Source organism: Pituophis catenifer, unplaced genomic scaffold, assembly GCF_029215685.1.
Source record: "Pituophis catenifer annectens isolate HBS135680 unplaced genomic scaffold, rPitCat1.0.hap2 SCAF_1, whole genome shotgun sequence".
NCBI classification, from domain to species: domain Eukaryota; kingdom Metazoa; phylum Chordata; class Lepidosauria; order Squamata; family Colubridae; genus Pituophis; species Pituophis catenifer.
In genome coordinates this window covers 305803187-305826924 of record NW_027256881.1, presented here as the reverse complement: position 1 = coordinate 305826924, position 23738 = coordinate 305803187, and the positions used below count along the sequence as shown (strand labels likewise).

The 23738-nt window shown below is 39.1% G+C and overlaps 1 protein-coding gene across 3 annotated transcripts in view; it reads left to right on the top strand.

Annotated features, from left to right (window-relative positions):
- FOXN3 (forkhead box N3) overlaps positions 1 to 23738 on the top strand; it is a 185831-nt gene that overhangs the window by 6161 nt on the left and 155932 nt on the right. The gene's annotated exons all lie outside the window — the stretch shown is intronic.

Here is a 23738-nt window from a genome sequence, read left to right as displayed (position 1 = left end):
AAAATCTAGGAATCAAAGAATATGTTTTTGGCTTGGGTTTTTGCTTGCTTAAATTTGGATAAAGTATTGAACTGAGGAGAAGTGAAAGTCTTAAGTTTTGGGGGAAAAAAAAAAAGCACTGAGTTGAGATAAATAGCTTATATACAGATTTTCCATCCAGAATTGCATTTTACAGAAGATGCTTCCATGTACTTAGTCTTTCTGGTCAGTATTTTATCACTGGCAGCAGATCTGCAGGTTTAAGCACCTGCTGCCTAATTGTTCGCATTAAAGAAGCAAAAATTGAATGTAGGACTGTCTTTATACCAAGTTTGTTCTCTCTGATTGGAGAATGAACTCTTGCCATTCCTTTAGTTATTGAATTATATCATCCAACCTTTTATTGAATCTGTTATGATCTGAATCTTCTTGTAGCTGCTTCTGAGACAAACCAGTATTTCTATTAGATGGTATCTCTTGTTGGTAAAATGTGAAAGCTGAGATTAAGAGTGATTTGAGGAATGTTTGAATCTTGCACAGCTGCGTTAGAAGCAACACATGAATGATATTTGTGCAGTACATATGGTGTTACTATGATTGATGCTTCCTTTCTATCAAATCTAATGTACTTTCAACCTTCTGTGACACATAGCACAGACTTAAATTTTATTGCTTAAAAGTCTTAAAGTGCATGGTATTAAGATCAGTAACATTTGCTTAAAATCAAAAGCAGTTTTTGATTTATATATGTGTGTGTGTATACACACACACACACACACACACACACATATACATATACACATACACACACACACACACACACATTTTTCTTTCTCCAAAATGCTAGTAAATGTAAATAACCTATTGAGTTATTTGGTAATCCCTGTTTGAGGAAAAGACATTTGATATTCAACAAGCTGAAGCAAATGATGTAGATTATTTTGAGCATTCTTTGGTGTTGGATTGTGTGTGTGTGTGTGTGTGTGTGTGTGTGTGTGTGTGTAAATATCTGAAGAAAGGAATAATGCAAGTATAACACATTTTGCTGTTGACTTTCTGTATTCTTGTCCCACTTTCCTTTGGGATCAAGCAACCAGATACTCTTATTTCTGTTGTATTAACATCTCTTCCAGCTGTTTGTAGTCTCCTACTGAGAGACTGATGAAGGTTTTTAAAATGTGATATTAAGTTATAAGTGGAGTGGATATATTACCTTCAAAATCAAGGTGATTTAGTCATGATATGAACTATTAGGAAAAAATAAAGAATACCTTTAAATCAAGATTCTAGTTTGCACTTTCAATTTTTTTTAAAAACGATACATTGCAGTTGCTAGCTGTTTTGATTTTTTTTACATCTAAATAAAAAGGTGCTGGTTATGTTCACGTTACGCTGAAGTACACTGAACCAAAAACTAATCAACCCTATTTTAGCCTGATATCCAGAAATAGGACAAATTCACGTGTTACCATGTTTTAGAAAATGAATTAAGTAAACTTTGGTTAGGTTAACCAGTATAAAAATATATTGTACAAATATATCCTCTATGTTAAAAAAAAAAGCATGCAGGTAGTCTGTGATTTATTACCATAATCTGGGCTCCAGATTATGATTGTAAGTTGTCGTAATAGTAAGTTGAGGCACCATGTGATTGAATTGAATTTTATGACTGTTTTTATGATGTTTGTAAAGCAATTCACTGTTGTTGTTAAATGGTTGTTAAGTGAATCACATCATTAGTTGAATCCAGCATATCCAATGTGTGGTTTTTGCTATTTTCTGCTGGAAAGTGGCAAAAACTCTCAAATTGTGTCGCATGACTGTCGGATGCTGCAGTCAGTTGTAAATGTGTACCGGTTGCTTAGCGCCCAAAGTCATGTGATGTGTGTGTATGTGATAGTCGCTTTCAAGGATAAGTGATTAGTAGATGTTTTGAAATCCAGCCTAACTTCGAATGGTCATGATGCAACTATAAGTTGAGAACTATCTATACAACACATTCCACATAGATAGTGTTATCTAGGCCATGAAACAGTTCTGTTCTTCCAGGGGATACAAGTTCTATGATTCTCAGCAACATTGACTACATTAGGTGGGATATGAGTTTGAGGACTTTTAGTTAAACTCAAATATAAGGTGCTGGCTTGGGAACATTATGTCACACTCAAGTTACATCAACAAAGAATGTGTTCATTTTTAGGCCAAGCATCTAGATATTCTTTTTTAATGCTATTAGTTATAACAGTGCTAAGGTGCTAGTAATCCCAATTCATAAATTGAAGACCAAACAAATTGCAGAGCTCAGTTAATTAGCATTCATAAAATTAGAATGTATGGCCTCAGTGACATATGCATTGATACTTTTGGGATCAACCTTGAAACTTGATGCATTACCAATGTTTTTCTTTTTACTAAGCCTTGAAAAATACTTTTCCATACTTGGAAGAAAAGCATTTTTTTATTTCTTGTACTTAACATGTAAGTTTACAAATCTGATAATTTTAACTGCACTTTACTGTAAAATATCAAAATACTATTGAGCTTGGTTCACAGACTCCATTTGAAGAGATGATTAGGCATTGCTTTATTTTATTTGTCCAGAACTATTAATCTTGTTTTCGTAACTCTTCAAATGATAGGCAGAATAGAAATATTGTAAATAAATTGGTTTTATGAGTTCAGAACCATGTTTTGTAAAATGTATAATGTGGCATACCATACGGGTATCCCTCGATTTACCATGGTTTGTTTAGCGAACATTTGAAAAGTGGCATTGGAGAAAGTGACTTATGACTGTTCTTCACACATTCGTTGCAGAGTCCCCCATGATCATGTGATCAACATTTGGATGCTTGGTAACTGGTTAATATTTATGATGTTTGCAATGTCCCAGGATCATGTGATCACCTTTTGCAACCTTTTGACAAAGTCCATGGGGAAGCCAAATTCATATAACAACTGTGTTACTAAGTTGACAGCTGCAGCGATTCACTTAACAAATGTTTCAAGATAAGTGGAGCAAAACTCACTTAACAAATGTCTTGCTTAACAATTTGAATTTTTGGCTCAACTGTGATTGTAAGTCGAGGACTACTTATACTATATTTGAATAATTCCTTTATGAACTCTAATTTCCATGATATTATGATGGATGTAAGCTGAGGAAAAAATAAAAAAAAGAGTAACAATTTTAGGAAATCTTTGCCTTCCTTATGAATAAAGTTTACATAGAAGCAAAGGATACCACTGGATTTTTCCACTGGATTTTCCTTTACTTCTTTATATATTTCTTGACTTAAATAACATTTGTAGTGGTAAAATGGTTAAAAATCTTTTTATCTTTTTATTTATATTGACGAGCCACGGTGGCACAGTGGTCAGAGTGCTGTACTGCAGGCTACATCTGCTGGCTGCCTGCAATTTGGCAGTTCAGATAATCACCAGGCTCAAGGTTGACTCAGCCTTCCATCCTTCCGAGGTGGGTAAAATGAGGACCCAAATTGTTGGGGGCAATAGGCTGACTCTGTAAACCGCTTAGAGAGGGCTGTAAAGCGGTATATAAGTCTAAGTCTAAGTGCTATTGCTATCCAAAGTTGTTATTTCCCTAACTGCTTTGTTTTATTTTTGTTGCAAAATGTAATTGTAATTTGAAATTACAATTACAATTATCTTTATTCAGAATTTGAGCCATGTAATTCCTAAAATAGAAGCTTATAAATAATAAAAAAAGCAAAACTTAGCCAGGATTAAGTTATACATAACACCCAAAATCTCTTTAGCATTTGAATTAATGTTTTTTCTTTTCTTTTTTTCTCTTAAGGCTTTTATTCTTTTGACAGTTCAGACTCAGTTTTGCTCAGCTGAAACTTTTCAGTAATTTAATGTTCTGTTGAAATTCATTACAACTTTCTGTTTCAGAAAGACAGCAAATTGAAATACACAAAATTAAATGGAAAACAAATGCTCATTTAATTTAGACTTCTCTTTATAATTTGTCTTATTATCCTGAATATCTGTATTTGAATGCGGTTTGACACAAGGGTGAAATGCTCCCGGTTCAGACTGGATCGCCTGATCCGGTAGCAATGGTGGCGGGTGGTTCGGAGAACCGGTAGCAAAAATTCCTGTGCTTCCCCACCATGCCCAGCTGAGCTGCACGATCATCAGAGGTTTTTTTTTTTTAACTTTTAAACACATTTTTTCTACAACCTCTTCCTACGAAAAAATGCTTTTAAAAGAAAAAAAAAGCCTCTGATGATCACGTGGCTCAGCTGGGATCGTCAGAGGCGTTTCAAAGCATTTTTTTCTGCAACCTCTTCGGCTGAAGAGGTGGTAAAAAAATGCTTTGCAAAGTCTCTGACGATCCCAGCTGAGTTGCCTGATCGGCAGGGGCTTTTCAAAGCATTTTTTTGCCACCTCTTCAGCCGAAGAGGTTGTAGAAAAAATGCTTTGAAAAGTTAAAAAAAAAAGTTGGCCATGCCCACTCAGTCACATTACCCCCCAAGCCACGCCCACAGAACCGGTAGTAACAAATTTTACATTTCACCCCTGATTTTACAGCTATAGAGCATTTGGGATGCTGCAAGAGCTGGTGCAACGAGGAACTTTTTTTTAAAGCAAACTCTAGAAAATGGTTTGCATTAACTTTTATTTTCAGAGAATAAGATGTTTCTGCTTGTCTTTTTCCTGTTAGATCTGTTCCAAAGAGATTAGGGATATTTCCAGTAGAACATAGGTGGGAGGCAAGCTATAGCAGAAAGGAAAAATTTCTAGAAATAAAGAACACCCCCCTCCCTTCTCTTGTTCAAGCATCTTTTATTTATCTTTTGTCATTCCTGATGTTTGATCCAAATGTTTTAAGGAACTCTAAGAATATTGGTTTGCCTTTTTGATATATTTGAGTGCAACAAGTTGTATTAAACTTAAGGTTTAGCTACGCGGGGATAGACAGAACGTTGTTCAAGTGAGCAGGCTACCAGAGTTGTTAAATTGAATATAGATTCAGTCTCTACTTAAACAGCAAGAAAAAAATCTTACAGAACTGATCTGGAAGGGAAAAATAGATTGAATTGCGAATAGCAAAAGTTACAAAAGAAAAGTAAGTGGATGAGCATATGAATAAGTTTGGTCTACTATGAATTAAGCCAGATAGGATATTTTTGCTACAGCCTGTTACACAGCTGTAGTCTCATGCCTTTCTGATAGTTACCTTTAAAGAAAAGAAAGTTGCTATCAATGCTTGGAGTGTTGCTTACTCCTCTCTAGTGGAGTTTCCCAGTGGAAAACATAAATATAAGCATGTATTTTAAACATATATTTCATAATTGATAGTCTCTTGCCAATTAACAGATTTGTCTTAATTGAGAATAATAGCAATATTTTGGGTTTCATGTTGGACAGTTTCATTAAATGAGCAATGTGGTTTTAAATTCTTTCAGTATTTCTATTGGAAACTTGGTTTTTAATCTGTAGTTTTTATTACTGTCCAAAAGAAGGCTGCCTGGCAAATGAATAACAGGTAGTCCTCGACTTACAACAGTTCATTTAGGGACCATTCAAAGTTACAGTGGCACTGAAAAAGTGATTTAATGACCATTTTTCACACTTATGAGTATTGCAGCATCCCCATAGTCACGTGATTAAAATTTGGCAACACTGGCAACTGGTTCATATTTATGACAGTTGCAGTGTCCGCCGGACTGTCTGGGGGTCATGTGATCAGCTTTTGCAACCTTCTGACAAACAAAGTCAATGGGGAAGCAACTGTGTTACTAACCTAACAACTCCAGTAATTTACTTAACAAATGTCTCATTTAGCAACAAAGTTTGGTCTCAATTGTGATTGTAAATTGAGCACTACCTGTACTCCCAAAATTATACTTTAAAATCCTTTTAGCTCTGGGAATTTATGAGCATTTGTAAACTAATGTTGATTCTTACAGCTTTTTTCTAGTTATGAACATTATTTTCATTTTTGCAATAATAAGTAAAAGAAATGCTTCTTGGGTTTGGAATGATTTGTTATTTTATAAATTCAGTGGCAAGGCACACTTTTTAAATATTTGTTGAATAAAGCAATATTGGTTAGCAGCAGGGTGGATTTGATTTAAATAAATCGATTTAAATCACAATTTAAACCATTATAATCACTAGTAAAAAGGCTTGATTTAAATCAACTTGATTTAAATCATAATTTTTAAAGAGCAAATGTCATCTCTGTCCCTCAGTTGGCTCCTCCTCTGACCCGCTGTTGACTCACCGACAGTCCCATTCACTTTAATGGGATGACTGGTGATGCGGCAGTGACACAATAAGATGAGGGACGTGGCAGGCAGCAGGTGAGTGGATGCCGTTAACAGGCGCTGCCATGATGGATCTGAAATGACAGGTGCTCTTTAAATGTAAGGACTCATTCTTACTGGTAGTTAGAATCTTAAATATTGCAAACCAAATGAAGGTTTCCTATTTAGCTTGCAGAGCTTGGATTCATTGAACGAGTTTACCAAAAATGTAAATATTGCAGAATATTCAGCGTCATGCTACATAACTAAGCTCCATTCTTCTATTGGCTGTCACGGCAGTCATGCATAGGGTATGACATCGGTTGTCGTCCTATAGGACCGAGTCTACTGGAGGTTTAAGCACCGCCTCTTCCTGCTTGGCTCCAGTTTTTCGACTCGGTCTGTCAGGACAAGTCATGTCTATAGAGTTCTCTCTTTTCTAAAGATTTAACTTGGTTTTTTGACTCGGAACGGACTGGTTTCTCTTTGTTTGCTCCTCTGGCTTTGATCGTTAATATTCTGGCTGTGCTGCCGTCTGGCAGCTAATTTAGGCGCGAGCACGAGCTTGCTCTGCCGCGCTTCCCGGCTTTCCCGCAAGGTAAATTTAATGCGGAAGTCCTAATTGCAGACCCCTTCAGAATAACATTGGGGTCTGTTCCGGGCAAGTTTGAATTTGACAGCGGCAGCGGCGCGCTGCGACCGAGCCTTTCAGCTCTGCAGCTACTTTAGGTGTGAGTTTTCCTCCGCATCTCAGGCACTTTTTCAGCGCTCGCCCTCTTCCAGCCGCAAGTCACACTTTTTAGCCATCAGGCTAGCGACTCCTCCAAGGACTCTGCTTTGAGGATCGACCCACTCAACTGCAAGTACCGGGGATCCCTAAAACTTCTAAGTAGGCCCCTTTGAACTGTGTGGCTAGCAATCCAAGATGGCAGATGCCTCTAAAGCACGTCCTTCCCACCAGGCCCACAACAAGGGAAAGAGACCCCGGGTGGAGGATCCTGAAGAGGGGACTTCTAAGGGTCGCCCCAGCAAGTCCAGGGCCGTTAGCGCAGGGACCTCTTCCCGGCCTAGTTCGTTCAAGCCGTTGCGGGAAGAGGAGAGGCGCCATAAAGCCTTCCACAAGACCCAAGAAGCCTCTGGCCTACAGGGCAACCCTAACCAGGCTGAGGCCCTTACCAATGCTCCTCCCTCTGACAAGGCTTCTTCCAATCCACCTCTGCAGAGGCCTACTCCAACCTTATCCCCAGACAGATCAGTTATTGGGGGCACTGCTTGCGATACAGAAGCAGCTTCTGTTTTTCCTGTGGCCCATGAGGCCTCTCCTTCTCCTGGGCCTGAGATTCAGGCTTCACAGAGTCCTCCTGCTCAGATTCCTAATCAGGTTTCTCAATCTTTACCTGATATTCCTCCTGCATTAGCTGCAATAATTTCAGAAGCCATTTGCCAGGGTATTTCTCAGGGGCTTCAACAAAAATATGTCACACCCTCTGAGGCTTCTGCTCATTCCAGTCAGCATCGGATAGATCACACAGAATGGAGCATTCCTCATCACCTCTTCGATCAACTGTCTCTTCGGTTTGGCATACCTCAGGTGGACCTTTTTGCTTCCAGCAGAAACCACCTCTTGCCTTGTTTCTACTCCCGTTTTCACTCGGCGGGAGCGGAGGCGGTGGATGCTCTTCGCAGCCCTTGGCCTCAGGGTCTGCTGCTTTATGCATTCCCTCCCTTTCCTCTGGTGGCCAAGGTGGTTCGCAAGCTGTTGCAAGAACGGGCGGAGCTCATCCTCCTAGCCCCTTACTGGCCCCGCAGACCATGGTTTGCGGATCTCGTGTCCCTTTCCGTGGTTCTGCCATGGCAGATTCCGGACAATCAGATCGTGTTGCAACAGGGCGACCTCGTCCACCCGGATCCTCAAGCTTATCATCTGACCGCCTGGAGGTTGAGCGGCAGCGTTTAATTAACTCCAATGTGTCGCCCGCCGCTATCTCTATCATCCTGGCAGCTTGCAGACCTTCAACCGCTCGTATTTATGACTCCACGTGGAAATCCTTTCTTCGTTGGTGTTCTAGACATCATTTGGACCCCTCATCAGTCTCCGTGGCCCAACTGGTGGATTTTCTACAGGAAGGTTTGCCTTGGGCCTTTCGCCCAACACTCTGCGCCGCCAGGTGGCAGCATTGTCATCCGTTTTGTCCTTCGGGCCTGAAGTTCCTCTCTCCAAGGAGCCGCTAATCTGAGCATTCTTGCGAGGCGCCACCAATCTACGTCCTCCGGTTATCCACAGGTTCCCCACCTGGGACCTTAACAAGGTTCTCACTGCTCTCACAAAACCACCCTTCGAACCTCTCCAGGAAGTCAATTTGAAATTTCTGTCCTTCAAGGTTTCCTTTTTGGTGGCTATTACCTCCGCACGACGTATATCAGAATTGGCATCCCTTTCGGTTTGATCTGACCTCTGCATCTTCCACAAGGACAGGGTGGTGCTCCGTTTGGATCCCGCCTTCATCCCGAAGATTAATTCCACCTTTCATAGGTCTCAGGACCTCATCCTGCCCAATTTTTGTCCTCAACCCAGTCACCACTTGGAAAAAGTCTGGCACACTCTAGATGTCCGCAGGGCTCTGAAAATATACTTATCCCGTACTTCATCGTTCCGGAGGACCGAAGCCCTCTTCATCTCTTTCCAGCTGTCGACCATGGGTGCTCGTATCTCGGCTTCCACAGTAGGTCATTGGTTATGGGCTACCATCGCTACAGCATATGTGTCACAGTCCTTACCTGTTCCACGTCGTATCACAGCGCACTCCACCAGAAGTGTGGCCACATCCGCTGCATGGGCTACCCAGGCTCCGCTGGAGGAGATCTGTCGGGCGCTACGTGGACTTCGGTAACCCCGTTTATCCGGCATTACTGCCTGGACACTTACGCTTCCGCTGACGCCGCCTTCAGCAGGAGAGTACTGCAAAGGGTCCGACCGGAACCCACCCTATAGGACAAGAGCTTTGGTATGTCCCATGCATGACTGCCGTGACAGCCAATAGGAGAATGGGCGTTGTACTTACCTGATACGCCCCTTCTCTGTTCCGCTGTCACGGCAGTCAGCCCCACCCTGGTCGATAACGGGGGAGTTTTCCGGGGCGGGAGGTCCTTTGACTTCTAACATTTTATCTCTATAGACACACCAGTCTACTGTATACCTTCGCCTCAAAACTGGAGCCAAGCAGGAAGAGGCGGTGCTTAAACTTCCAGTAGACTCGGTCCTATAGGACGACAACCGATGTCATACCCTATGCAAGACTGCCGTGACAGTGGAACAGAGAAGGGGCATATCAGGTAAGTACAACGTCCATTTCATGCTGAATAAATTAATTATTAATGTATTTTAAATAGAAAACTATCTTTAGATTTTTACTCCAAAAGCATTTTATTAAAAGAGATTTGATAAAAATCAAATAAATTGATTTAAATATTTTTTTATTTAAATTAAAAAATCCATTTAATTTTTTTTAAAATCAGTTTTTATCCACTCTGTTTAGAGTTATACACTGTATTAAGTCATAAGCCATAGGGTTCGTTTGCGCCCGGTGAAGCACTGGCGGCTCCAGAGGGGCTGAGAGAGGGTTACACAACATGCTAGGTGAAAACTTAAACTGTATCATAACTTGATCTATTAGAATCTAACAAATCTCATGCAGAATGTTTCACTCGGTTTAAAACCTATATTCACTTGTTGGAAGACTTCTTTTTCTGAGCTGCAACTTCCTTGAGGAATGATGTTTCCACTGTAATGAAAGTCTCAGAATTATTTATTTGGACGACATAGTTTGGAAAAGTTTAAGTGATAAAATTTTAAAGGATCCCCTGTTTTTAAACATTTTTAAAATGTATTTATTTAAATCATTTTTACTTCTCAGTTAAAAAAATACATGAATTACAAAAAGCAGTAAAATAATAGACCTAGTCCTCAAAAATAAACTTAAAAACACACTGTTTGAAAGCAAGATTGGAAAGGGATGGTAAAATGAAGAAAATTGAAGCTCAAGCAGTAATTCCTAATATTAAAGCATAAGTAGAGCCCATCCAGATCAGATCAAGGCTTATCCACTCCAGCACTCTCTTCCCACATGATGTAAGTATATGAGCTGGAATAGAGAGAATTCAGGTAGCATTATGAAAGGCAGCCATTAGGTAACAATTCTTGAATGGTCAAGTTCTCTTTAATTACCAGTGGAATTGCTTAGCCTCTCCTCTTTAACTACTTTATGATGTCTGGTGGAATCACTTTCCTTAAAATAGTGCAGGGAATAACTATGTTTTTCAAGCTATGAAAACTCTTATTATGGCATTGCATATATTAGTAGCTTGCAAAAGTTGACCAGTCTCCTAGGCTTAACGAAGAAAAACAAAAACAAATGCATTTTTGTGCTAAACATGAAGAAAGGACCATCCAATCTGGTATCTATCTGCGGAAAAGGGATATGGTGTTCCTCCTTGCCTGGCTAGCCTGCTGTATGCTTAAATGCAATTTCTGGTTGCCTGTAGCTACCAGTCCACTTAAATACAAGGCTATGGGGAATACTCACTGACTTGTAAACTGCAGCCTAGATATAGAGATGTGAGGTTGTTTTTAACAACAACTCTGAGATCAGAGATCTGAATCCCAAAAGTTGCTTAAGCATCTAATGTGTTAGGTGCTGTATTCCTGTGAAGGATAACAAACATGGCAAAGATACAAGTAATAGAATAAATAGGTTCTGAAATACAACTTTTAGGAGTACTGTATAAACTACACTAAGGTGCAATCTAGTATTAACAATTTACTGTTCCCATATTGAAAACTCTTAAAACACATGATATAAAACATGAAGAAGAAAATCAAAATCAAGGAAGTGAAATTGAGCGTTGAAATTGAGAAGAAACATGTTTGATTGGAACACACTATAAAAGGGCTACATAAACATTTGATGTCAGTTCTTTTTTTTTTTTGTATAAATTATGTCAGCTTTTTTCCCTCCCACTTTCTCAAAATGTGAAGATAATGTAATTGTAATTGATAATGTAATTGAAATATTGATGTTTTCTTATGTGTGTAATTTTTGCAGTCTCAGGTCTGCAGCTTTGATGGTGGTGAGAGAAGAAGGCTTGATATGTTAACAAATGCAGATGGCAAAAAAGATAATAGGAGGCAACATTTTTTGGTTTTCTCAAAAATGCTTAGGTTGGTAACTGAATTTTCAAATCTTGCTGATAGAATGTAACTTCCAAAATTAAACTTCTTACTCAAAGTAATCAATTTAGCCATCTGCTTTGATTAAAGAAAAGAACACAATTTTGTTTCTACTTGGAAACTGCTTCTGGACTTTCTGCTTGAGGTGGAAAAAATGAAATTTTGATTTGGGTTTTGTTGATTAGATTTATTGTTATAAAAATGGCTAGCATATATTATCATATAAAAGTGAAAAATTGGGGTTTGATGTTACTATCTACTGCACCAAAAGGATTGGAAGTCAATGATTTTCTTTTTCTTTTTTCTTTCCCCCTATACTTCTCTTACTTCCCCTTTCCTCCCTTATTTTAACATTATTTTCATTTTTATTTTTCTTTGTATTCCTGTATATTTTGATAAGCTAATAAAATACTAAAAAACAAAACAAAATTTATTTATTTTATTTATTTTATTTATTTTTTTATTTGATTTGATTTCTATACCGCCCTACTCCCGAAGGACTCAGAGCGGTGAACGGCCAACAATAAAATCCATACATACAAAATTTAAAAGCAGAATTAAAATCAAATTAAATAGTTTTGGCCCAGACAAATTAAAACCCCAATCAATTTAAAACCAATTTTAAAATTTGAATATATAAAATACTAAAAAATATTAAAAATTAAAAATTCTTTTATAAAAGAGGGAGAAAATTAGGCCAGCCCCGCCTGGTGAAATAAAAAGGTCTTTAGAGCACGGCGGAAGGTACGCAGATCCGGGATCCTCCGTATCTCCGGGGGGAGCTCGTTCCAGATAGTAGGTGCCCCCACAGAGAAGGCTCTCCCCCTGGGGGCCGCCAGTCGGCATTGTTTGGCCGACGGCACCTGGAGGAGCCCCTCTCTATGGGAGCGTACCGGCCGGTGGGAGGCTATTGGTGGTAGTAGGCGGTCCCGCAAGTACCCAGGTCCTGAGCCATGGAGCGCTTTAAAGGTGGTAACCAAAACCTTGAAGTGCACCCAGAAGACCACCGGGAGCCAGTGCAGCTCGCGCAGGAGGGGTGTTACATGGGAACGCCAAGTCGCTCCCATAACCACCCGCGCGGCCGCACTCTGCGCCAGTTGGAGTCTCCGGGTGCTCCTCAAGGGGAGCCCCATGTAGAGAGTGTTACAATAGTCCAGGCGGGAGGTGACGAGGGCATGAGTGACTGTGCGTAAGGAGTCCTGATCCAGAAAGGGACGCAACTGGCGAATCAGGCGAACCTGATGAAAAATTCTCCCGGTCACGGCCGTCAAGTGCTCTTCTAAAGACAGCCGTGAATCCAGGAGGACGCCCAAGTTGCGCGCCCTCTCCGTGGGGGCCAATGATTCGCCCCCAATAGTCAGTGATGGCCCCAACTGACCATATCGGGACGTTGGAAACCACAGCCACTCGGTCTTGGATGGGTTGAGCCTGAGCCTGTTCCTCCCCATCCAGATCCGCACGGCCTCCAGGCACTGGGTCATCACTTCAAGGGCATCGTTGGGGTGGTCTGGGGTGGAGATGTACATCAGCGTACTGGTGGTACTTCACCCCAAAACCACGGATGATCTCGCCCAGCGGTTTCACATAAATGTTGAACAGGAGGGGCGAGAGGACCGACCCTTGCGGCACCCCGCATATGAGGGGCCTCGGGGTCGACCTCTGCCCCCCTGTCAACATGGACTGCGACCGGTCAGAGAGAAAGGAGGAGAACCACTGCAACACAGTGCCTCCTACCCCTAACTCTTCCAACCGGTGCAGCATGATACCATGGTCGATGGTATCAAAAGCCGCTGAGAGATCTAACAGGACCAGGACAGAGGAGCATCCCCTGTCCCGATCCCTCCAGAGATCATCTACCAACGCAATCAATGCCATTTCCGTGCTGTACCCGGGCCTGAAGCCCGACTGGAACGGATCCAGATATGTCGTTTCATCCAGGTGCTGGGGGAGCTGTTGCGCAACCACACTCTCAACAATCTTCGCCCTAATTAAACTTCTTACAAAGCTATGTCAAGTTACAGGAACTTGACATAGTACTTTTCACCACACCCTTAAGACCCTTCTGTTCCAGCAAGCCGGACTGGCCTAGTACTAATTTTAAAACGGGTGTATGTGTGTTTTAATTCAAGGGCCAAATTTTTATATTCGATTTTAATTGGTTTTAAATTTTATAAATCTATGTGTTTTAATATGGCTGTACACCGCCCTGAGTCCTTTGGGAGAAGGGCGGAATAGAAATCTAATAAACTTAAACTTAAACTTAAAGACTAGTGTGACTAAAATCTGAATGGATGATTTAGTTCTGTAACTTGGGTCTTGCATGCATGTATTTTTTTCTGTGAGTGAATCCATCACAATGTGAGGTATTTCTTGCACTCCCAATCATAGGAGATGTTAGATTGAGCAGGGTTTTTTTGGCTAACAGAACAGTCCTGCTATGCTTGTGGAGAGAAATATGTATTCCTTAATTTCTAAGCCTTTTTGGCTTGTTGAGGTTGGTCTGCACTCTTTTCTTTATCTCCAATGGGAGGGAATTAAGTATTCTAGCTCTTGAACTGGCATACATTCTCTTTATGCTTTGGGGATGATTAGAATTACAGAAATTCAGAATGCTAGCAATCTTCTGCTGCATATAATACATCTTTGATTTTACTCAAAGTACTCTGTTTTCAGTCAGCATATCCAGCAACTGCCAGGTTTTGATAGTGCATAGGACTGCTCCTTTAAGTCTTGCCTATTTTTGTTGCTAGACTGGTATTCTCTTTATAGGTAAATTTTATGTTACTTTTAAATATATGTGTGTGTGTGTGTGTGTCTTTGGTTATTCGGGTTTTCTCCCACGTAAAATTGGAAGTGTCCTGGCAACGTTTCAATGAAGTCTCAATCATCATCTTCAGGCTGGTGTTTTTGAATTCGTGCTTCTAGGAGCTTCTAAAGTCAATTTTTTACGAAATTGACTTTAAAAAGACCAGAACTATCACCAGAACTGAACACTTTAACAACAGAATAATCAGAGAAGCCATCGAGATAGAAAAATGCCCACACAGCATGAATAAACAAGATGATACCTCCCGCTTACCAGCCATTTGGAAACCCGCCCTTATTGACAAACGAGTCCCTAACACAAAGAATGACACCAGACCCATACTCACGAAAACCACACAGGATGTCACCACCACACATCCCCACAAAAAGCAAACCCACACCGATGAGGCATGACCACAAACCAGAAGCCAGATCACAGCTGCATCATTAGCCACTTTAAGCCCCTCCAATCCATACATGAAGCAAACTGACACCCATCATGAAGAGGTGGCACGACCATGAACGCGAAGCCACCAGCTCAAATCCCCCTGCAACTCAGACTAACCCGAGCACAAACAAGCCCCCACCCAAACAGAACAGCCCCCCATCCAATCAGAGCACAGCCACCCCCCATCCAATTAGAGCACAGCCACGCCCCCAACCAATCAGAACACACCTCCACCCAATCAGAACACAGCCAAGCTCCCACCCAATCAGTTGACACCCCCACTGGCAGTTAAAAGGAAGAAACAGGAAGACTCCAGAGGTGAAGGAGAAGAGTTGACCAGGCCTCCCTCTCCAGGACCCTCTTCTCTGGCAATGCCTCAGGTGTCTCCCGAGGGAGAAGAGATTGGCCAGGAGCCAGGTATCTCCGAACAGTCGCAGTCGGACAGTGATGGAGATAAGTCTTGGCTGGATCCACACCAGCGTCGGAGAGACAAGCGCACACAGCAGAAAAGGAGACGTGCCAGAGATTAAACTGAGTCATTGGACCACACCCCACAGGGGATAAAAGGGGGTGTGGTGGCCATTTAGGCTCTGTGACGGACAAAACTAAACAACTAGCGAGTCGCATTGTATCTCTGAAACTACGTTACCTGCCTGCCTTGGATTTAATACGGACTGGACTTGACAATTCTTTGACTTTGTGTATTTGTTTTGGTTTATCTGACGGAGGAGGAACACCTCCCTCTGTGAGTAAAGTTCTTGGCAAGCAGCTACTGGGTTGCTGCCAATCCTGTTATCAAAGGAATTTATTGTCTGCAAGTTTTATTTAACCCCTGGCTGACTGTTTGTGTGCGTGTGTAGAGACGGATATATATATATTCTTTTATTTCTTATGAACTGCCCCAGAACATGTTATTGGGTGACTTGGGTAAGTAAGTACATTTATACTTACTTTTTATTTACAGATTTTAGAGTGATCTGTTTTAAATGCATGCATATTATAGTGTAGGTCTGAATCCAATAGTTAAGTGCCACTTAAAATAAACAGTAGCTATTTCTATTTAACAAGGATTTAAATGTCTCATTAATTTTTATAAGGATTTCTATCTTGCCTTTGTTTTTTGTTTTCCCCATAAAATAAATGTGAAACAACTCAGTCATATATTAGATGAAAACACATCCTTAACAAGTTTCTAATCATAAAATATCCTCAAAGAATAATTGAGATAGCTATTGTTATAAATGTAACAGAAAATAAATAAGGAAACAAATTAATGTTTTGCCCGATAAGTGAAAGAGTCAAGAAGTGTGATATAGTTTGCCCTTTACTTTCCTAAATCCCACTGTTTACAAAGGAGCTTCTAGGAAAATCACGTGTTATCCTAAGAACAATATTGTCTACTAACATTTTCTTCTGTTTTATGGAATAGGTTAGGAACCAGCAAACATTGTGTACTCACTATAAAAAAAGATTTGTTAAATACTGGGATTTCTCTGGATGGCTGAGCAACTCTCCCTCATATTGTTAAATAATGTTAGATTTTTGCTGCATGCACTGGATTTTTATTGTAAAAAGTCTTCAAAAAGCACCTTCAAGTTTTCTTCGTTTGGTGAAGCATGCTATTGACAGTTGTATACTAACAAGACCGATGTTAAAGTTGTTTTAGAAAGAAGTGGAGCATGGATGGGATAGCTGCTGAAAAACATTAGTAGGTCTTTGTCAGTAAAATCAGCTTGTATGTACAAGCCTTAAGTCTTAATGATGACGTTGTAACTGACATGGGAGGTTTCTCCCCTTTCTTCCTTCTTACTAGTAGAATTCCGTATCCATTTGCTTTTGTTTCCATCACTTGAATGCACTAGTATGTCACCCGTTAAGTGCAATCCCTTTAGTCTGTGCCTTTCCTAGCTTTACTGCCATCTGGACCTTGGCTATAGAGAGGAATTTTTCTTGTATATGTGACTCTGTAACAATGAGCATGCGGTTGATATGGAAAGTAAGCAGTTGCCTTAGCAACAGAGTTACTGATGTGGCAGTTCCTCTGCTTGCAGGCAAAGGATCGTGTTTAGTTCAAATGCATTATGCAGTTCTGCTATAATATGGTTATGGCCACTAGTGCTGTTGCAGGTAAGGCGTCTGCAAGCATCTTGGTTGCAGCAGCTGAAATGTTTTTTTTTCCCCCCTAGCTAGCCTTCAGAGAAAAAGGATTTGTCTGCCAACCTTATGCCGTGGTAAATTTTATAAAATTTAAGCCAAGTTTTTATACCAAGAATGTTTCTTCTCGGCCCATGGCTTTATAGATGGGAGCCCTCCTGTTAACGCCAATTATATATTTTACAATGCCATTTCTAGTTGTGTCCATCTTCCTCCCAACTTTTCTTCCTATGGCTTCTTTGAGCTTTGAAGAGTCCTTGCCTCTGAAATGACATAATAAACTGCTTTTCTATGGTATCTTGGAGTGTGTATAAACTGAGAAGTGGGGGAATTCCCTGCTAAATACAACACAATTTTAGTTCAAGCTAAAATTATTACATTTTTAAAACAGAAGCATAGTGTTCAGATTGGGTTTTTTTGTTAAAGGATAGGTTTCGACAAAAAGACAATTCTATAAGCACTTTTTGAGAACTAGGTTTGTCGTTATTTTGTTCATAGGGACAAGATAGAGTAATACAATTTTAATATTTCTTTTTTAAAAAATAAGCAAGTCCATTGCCCCAATATCAAATTCTAAATGTTCTAAAAAGGGCTGTTTCTTATTATATTACATAGATATTACTTATAGCTATTGAAGTATTAGTTTTAACGTGTGGAAATTCCAGGGTTCCAGATGGCTCCAAATGGTATTTTAGTGTACTCTAATGCCCCATCTGATTAAAGTTGTCTTGAAAATTAGTGGCATTGCAAAGGATAAAATCTATTAAAATTGTAATATAAATTGAATAAAGTAGGTTTTTAAAAGCAACCACTCATTTTCTCTAAAATCTAATAAAAACCTGGCCACCAAGATTTTTGTGCCCTTTTCAATATTGATTGCAATCTCTGGCCATCAAATAGTTATGTTTCTACATATCCATGTTTCAATTGAACAGCTCTTAAGGTAGATCATGATAAATTATTACTATTCAAGTTAAATTGATGTACATAGGCCTGCTGCACAGTCAGTTCTGTAACTTGTGCATAACTTTCTCAGAACAATGGCAATTAGAGGCAAGATGAGAAAAACAAATTCCAGCATTTTGAAGAAACTTTTTTCTTGCTGAACTTCCCCTTGCTATGATGCTCTTATTAATGGGAAACAAAAATATACAGTGGCCATAATTCCCTGACTAGTGGAAAAGGCTATAGAGCATTCTTCCTCTCTTCCACAATAACTGTAGTATCATCTACGATAAGCTTCTCTATTTCACAAAGTATTCACATATGGTAATTGTATGGTAATGGTAATTTGCATCTGTGCTTTGAATATCTCCTCTCCACCCCCCCCCACCCCCCCCCCCGAGATCAGCTCCAACCCTTCCGACCTTCCATAAGACCTTAAAGACCTGGCTCTGACAGTTGTCTTGCAATGCCAATGAAGGGGCTTCATTTAGGGTGGTGGTTGATTGATTAACACCTAGATCCCATCCTCTCCCCCCCCCAAACATATTCCCTCCCTCCCATCTTTTTAGCTAGGTTGCTTTATAGTATTGTATCTATGTTATTATAATTTATACAATTTTATCTTTTGATATTGCAATCTGCTCAGTTATCATATAGCAAGATAGGTGGCTAATAAATATTACAGGTAAATAAATTTCTGATTTCTGATTTATATTTCTCTGGACAGATTATACAGAAAATTAAAATATCAACAAATTTTAATTTTATTATTAAGAGTAAAATATCAGGTTACAAATGGAAGATGATGATTGTATTAAAAAAAATTCCTCAAGAGTTTCATGAAAAGTTGATTTATCAAAAATTATATTTAGTGTGTTTTAGACCTCAGAATATGTATCTGAAAGTCTGGACACCTTTTTTATGTTGAAGGTATAAAAAAATTGAGAAGTATCTGATGTGATAATGTGATCATTCAGCATATTTTGGGATGCTGCATGAATGTATACTACCTAATGTATGGAGAAATCGTTGAATGTTAAAGATGTTAATGTAATGTTCAATTAGAATAGAATAGAATAGAATTTTTTATTGGCCGAGTGTGATTGGACACACAAGGAATTTGTCTTGGTGTTTATCTTGAAATAATTTCAAATTCACTGCAACATGACTTTTAAGATTGTTAAGATTACAGGTAGACCTTGACTTATGAGCACAATAGAACCTAAAATATCTGTTGCTAAGCTAGGCAATTGTTAAGTGAATTTTGCCCCATTTTACAACTTTTTCTGCCATAGTTGTTAAGCAAATGATTGCAGTTGTTAAATGAATCATGTGACTGTGAATCTGGCTTCCCTCATTGATTTTGCTTGTCAGAAACTGGCTGGGAAGGTTATATGTGAGCCTGGGAAAGTGCAACTATCATAAATATATGCCAGTTGCCAAAATGCCCGAATTTTTATCACTTGACCATGGGAGTAGTGCATGTTGATAAGTGGGGAAAATGGTTGTAAGTTAAGGACTATTTGTACTTTATACTGCAGATATGTCCCAAAGCTGACAAGAAGAGTTGACTATTAATGTAATATTTGAAAACCTGTACTTGTCACTCTATATTGCTATAATTTTTCTTTATAATTCAGATTCATCACGGTGATCTGTGTTGTCCTTGGTAGTGATACAGAAATAAAACCACAGGTAATAGTAACATAGTTAGGGGCTGTCTATGCACTGAATGAGCTGGTTTATGCAAAATGACTTCTAGAATTTTCTGAGGAAAGTTGCCAAGGACTATGTATGACCTGATGCAGCTCTAGCAGGTTACTTGCATGATTGTTGGTTGGAAGTGGTTAGATTTCTCCACTTTGATGTCCTCCAATGTATGGGAATTACAGCTTCAATAAGGTCAAAGAGCATCAGATCAGGTAGGCTTATGTATACTGTAGTAGGTCTTAGTCTTAATTATGTAGGAACCCATAGCTTGTTTAGCTTGTATTCCAATAATTTTTCTCTTCCTTTTCCCAGTTCTAGGTCCAAGTCTGATGGAAAGCTTAGCAGAGAGGATTGTTACTGGGTAATGGAAACTATAATCAATGAAAAAAGCTTTCAATAGAAAGAACATATTTTAAATTTCACAGAAACAAAGCAGGAAAGGATGCCATTTATTCATTTTGGACAGGTAGCTAAAAAAATTGAAGAATACCTATAAAAACAGTAGTCATTATTTTGTGACTGTTTTCAAGTACCCAGAACATGTATAGCTTTCTAAAATCTTCTTCTAAGCAGTAAATATTACATTGCACTATACAATTTAAATTAATTAAATTTTCTTTCCCAGGGCATAGAATGTAATTAATGTATGATCTCAGTGATGACTGTACTGTACAGCTAAGATAATCAATACTTGATATATTCTGGTTCTTTCAGGTTGCTGTTTTTCATGAAATATTCTTAAATGATCGAACCCAAGAAACACCTTTCAAAAAATGCCAAGCAATCTAAATGAATTTATTCAGAATTTGTCTGAGTTTATTAAATAAGTCCTAGAATGTGTGCAAAACTGAGGCTTTTAATCTTCAGAAGGGTCATTTAAGGTACATAAGAGAATTAAGCTTCACAGGAGTGTATAATATCCCTGTTATTGTCTGTTACTTCCTTTGTATGTGGTGAGAAGGGAAGCACACTTAAACTTCAATTAAAACTAAACATTTTATGAAGTGGAACAATACTTGGAATATTTTATATCTCAGCCTTAAAGAGGGATGAAGCTTCAGTGTCTGTAATGAAAACAAAAGAAGTAGAAACTCAGCAGTCTTGTTCTGATTAATTTTGGCTTTCTACTCCAGGCAATATTTTTACACACCATACTCATTTTTGCTATTTTCATCCCTTTCACAGGTATGTGCGTGCACTCACTAAAAATAAACGCTTTTTTCCAACTACAAGTAGTAAGTGCGAATCTTTAAATATATTACCCAAGTCAAAAGCTGAATGGTTTTATCATTCTATTTTTTACCACTCAACTGCCATCACGGCTTTTTTGCAAACAGAGAAAAGGATGTTCTGAAAATAGCTGAATTCTCCTTTAGTTCAAATATATATCTGTCTTGCAAGGGTGCGATTGTGATATTAATCTTTTTGGGTGTGAAATTTTACATTGTACAGTTTAAAGGTTGATATTTGTAATGTTAAGTAAATACATTTCTTAAATTTGTTTTAAATTTATTTTTGGGTAATTTGTGAAGCAGTTGTGTGTAGATTTAATAGTTTTGATTGTTGCATTATTGTTTACTTGTTGAACATCATTGCAAGAAAAATGACAGCTAACACATTAAAGTCCTTGACTTAGGACCATTTGTTACCATCACTGAACGAAGGGATTTAACAACTAGTTCCTGAAATATGGCCATTTCAATATCCCCGTGATCAAAATTTGGATGCTTGGCAGCTTGCCTGAACTATTGCAGGGGCACTTCAGTTCCCCCATCCTCCTACCTTCTCTCCATCTATGCCTTTTGACCCCCTGCATTCCACAGTCCCTGCCATCCTAGGTATCTTTCACTCTCTTCTTGCTCCCACTGCTGACCAGCCTGCCCACCTGATCCTTCACAGGCAGTTGCTGGCTGCATGGGGCTTCTTTGCAGGACCTGGAGAAAATGGCCCACATGGTCATCATCTGCCTCAAGAAGGGCCAGGACAGGCAGACCTCGTTAGTAATGAGAGCAAGAAGATGCAGAAGATGTGCTCCCATTAGGAGTGCATGATGTTTAGAATGAGTGGGGTTGGGAATCAGATGGGTCTTCCTGGGGCATCGAGGCTTTGGACCACTGATGGGAGTGTCTTGGGCCTTGCATCACAATGTGAGGCTGCTGAGCCTTCTAGAGGTGTCTGTAATCTGACATTCTTAGAGAGGGGGACATAATTCTCTGTATATATCACTTCCTATATTTCAATGTCTGTTGAATTATTTTCCTTAGAATATTGTTGCAACAGTATATTTTCTTGTTTAAAGTAAAATACTTAGTAAACTAAAGTAAACTTTAGTTTACTTTAGTAAACTAAACTGCACATTAGTTTTTAAATGTATTCATTGATGGATATTTTTTTATTTGTGAACCTTATTCATTGCTTGAATCCTAAGGGACTCTCACTAGCTTACAGAACTTGCAAAATAGAATACTGTGCAAAAATCAATATTATAATTAATTTTAAAAATAAAATCCAAAATTTATTTCCCCTACAATTAATGAGTTAAAATTTGTTTGGCATGGTGATACTCTTTATAATAATCTGTGAAGGTGTTCGAGAAGAGGCAGATGTACCTGGATCTGGAAGGACATAAGGGTGAAGGCCAGCCTTGCTTCAGGGGACAATCTACTCTAAAAAGAGTATCTGTTTTAGAGTTATCTGCAATACTTTTTAGAGTTTCATAACAGAGTATTTAATTTCCCCCCCCATTAATTTATGGTTGAGATATTGAGCTCCATTAGAATTTTATCCCTCAGTTAGCCTCACAAAGACTTTCAAATTAAAATTAGCGCAAAGATGCTAGATGGGTCCCCTGCCTATATTTGAATGCTTGGATGCAGATATGCATGCTGACCCTGCAATTATACACCAATTTATTTTTTATTAATAAGTGTTATATCTGTTGGAAAAGTTGATGCAAATTGTGTACATTCAGTTTGGTCAGGATGATTTGATTTTAAACATATCAGTAGTTCTTTAAATACGGATGTATAATTTAAGACAATTGCACAGAATAATATAGGTTGCAGTTGGATGTTTCCACTTTGAGTTGCAGGATAATTGGAAATTGTTGTACAGGTAGTCCTTGGTTCAACCAGTTGTTTAACAGCTGTTCACAGTTACAACACCCTAGAACGAGTGATTTATGGCTCATAAAGAACTTCTGTTCATCATAAAAAGTCATGCTATCACAGAAACACACTTTGGGTGTTTCAGAACCTGCTCACGTATAACTGGCTGCCAAGAGCCCTGTGATTATGTGATTTCCATTTGCCATCTTCACTATGACTTCCCCAAAAAGTCAATGGGGAAGCCGTCAGAGAACATTACAAATGGAGAGGATGTTGGATGTTAGGTGTTTGAAATCCTCCTGCACACTGGAAGAACGGACCTCAAATCTGGCAAAAATATTAGTGAACACAAGCATTCTGAGCCTTTCAGAACATTGGCATTTGCTAGTCAGGGATAATGCAATGACAACCATGTTTTTAACCTTTCGGTTAGAGAACAAAGGGGAAGATTTTACAAACCCACTTCTATATTTCACATGCTTGGCAAACAAATAGCCAGGAAGCAAAGACCAACAACCATTGCTAGGTGGCACAGAATGTATTTTACAAGTAAAAGGCTGCAGGTTGAGTCCCTGGCACATGGTGCCTCTATTTCAAAAGATTAAAAAACCAAAAATAAAGAGTGTGGGCACAATCTGACAAAAAAAAAAAAAAAAAAGAGAAGAGATTGTCTTCAAAGGGCCTTGATAAAAAAAATTAATTTCAGTTGCCTTTTGTATTTTGGATATGTAATCCTTTTTTAAAGAACAGAGTTACAAACTGTCTTCTAAAATGAGGAAAAAGCTTATACTCTTGAAAAAAAGAATAAAGAGGTTGCTAAAGAGGAAAAAGCTTTCATTGAAACGAATAGAGTTTTCACTGTTCTCAATCACTACAGGTAGTATGATATAGGTATAGGAAGTCCTCCCCATATGATCACAATTGGGCCCAGAATCTTGGTCACTGAGTGAAGGAATGGTTAAGCAAGACACCATGTAACCACTCTGCTCAACAACTGCAAACCCAGCTCTCGCAGGTGTGGTTGTTAAGCAATATCGCAGGTTGTTATAAGAGGACCACTGGGGAGACAGCCGGGCCTCCCA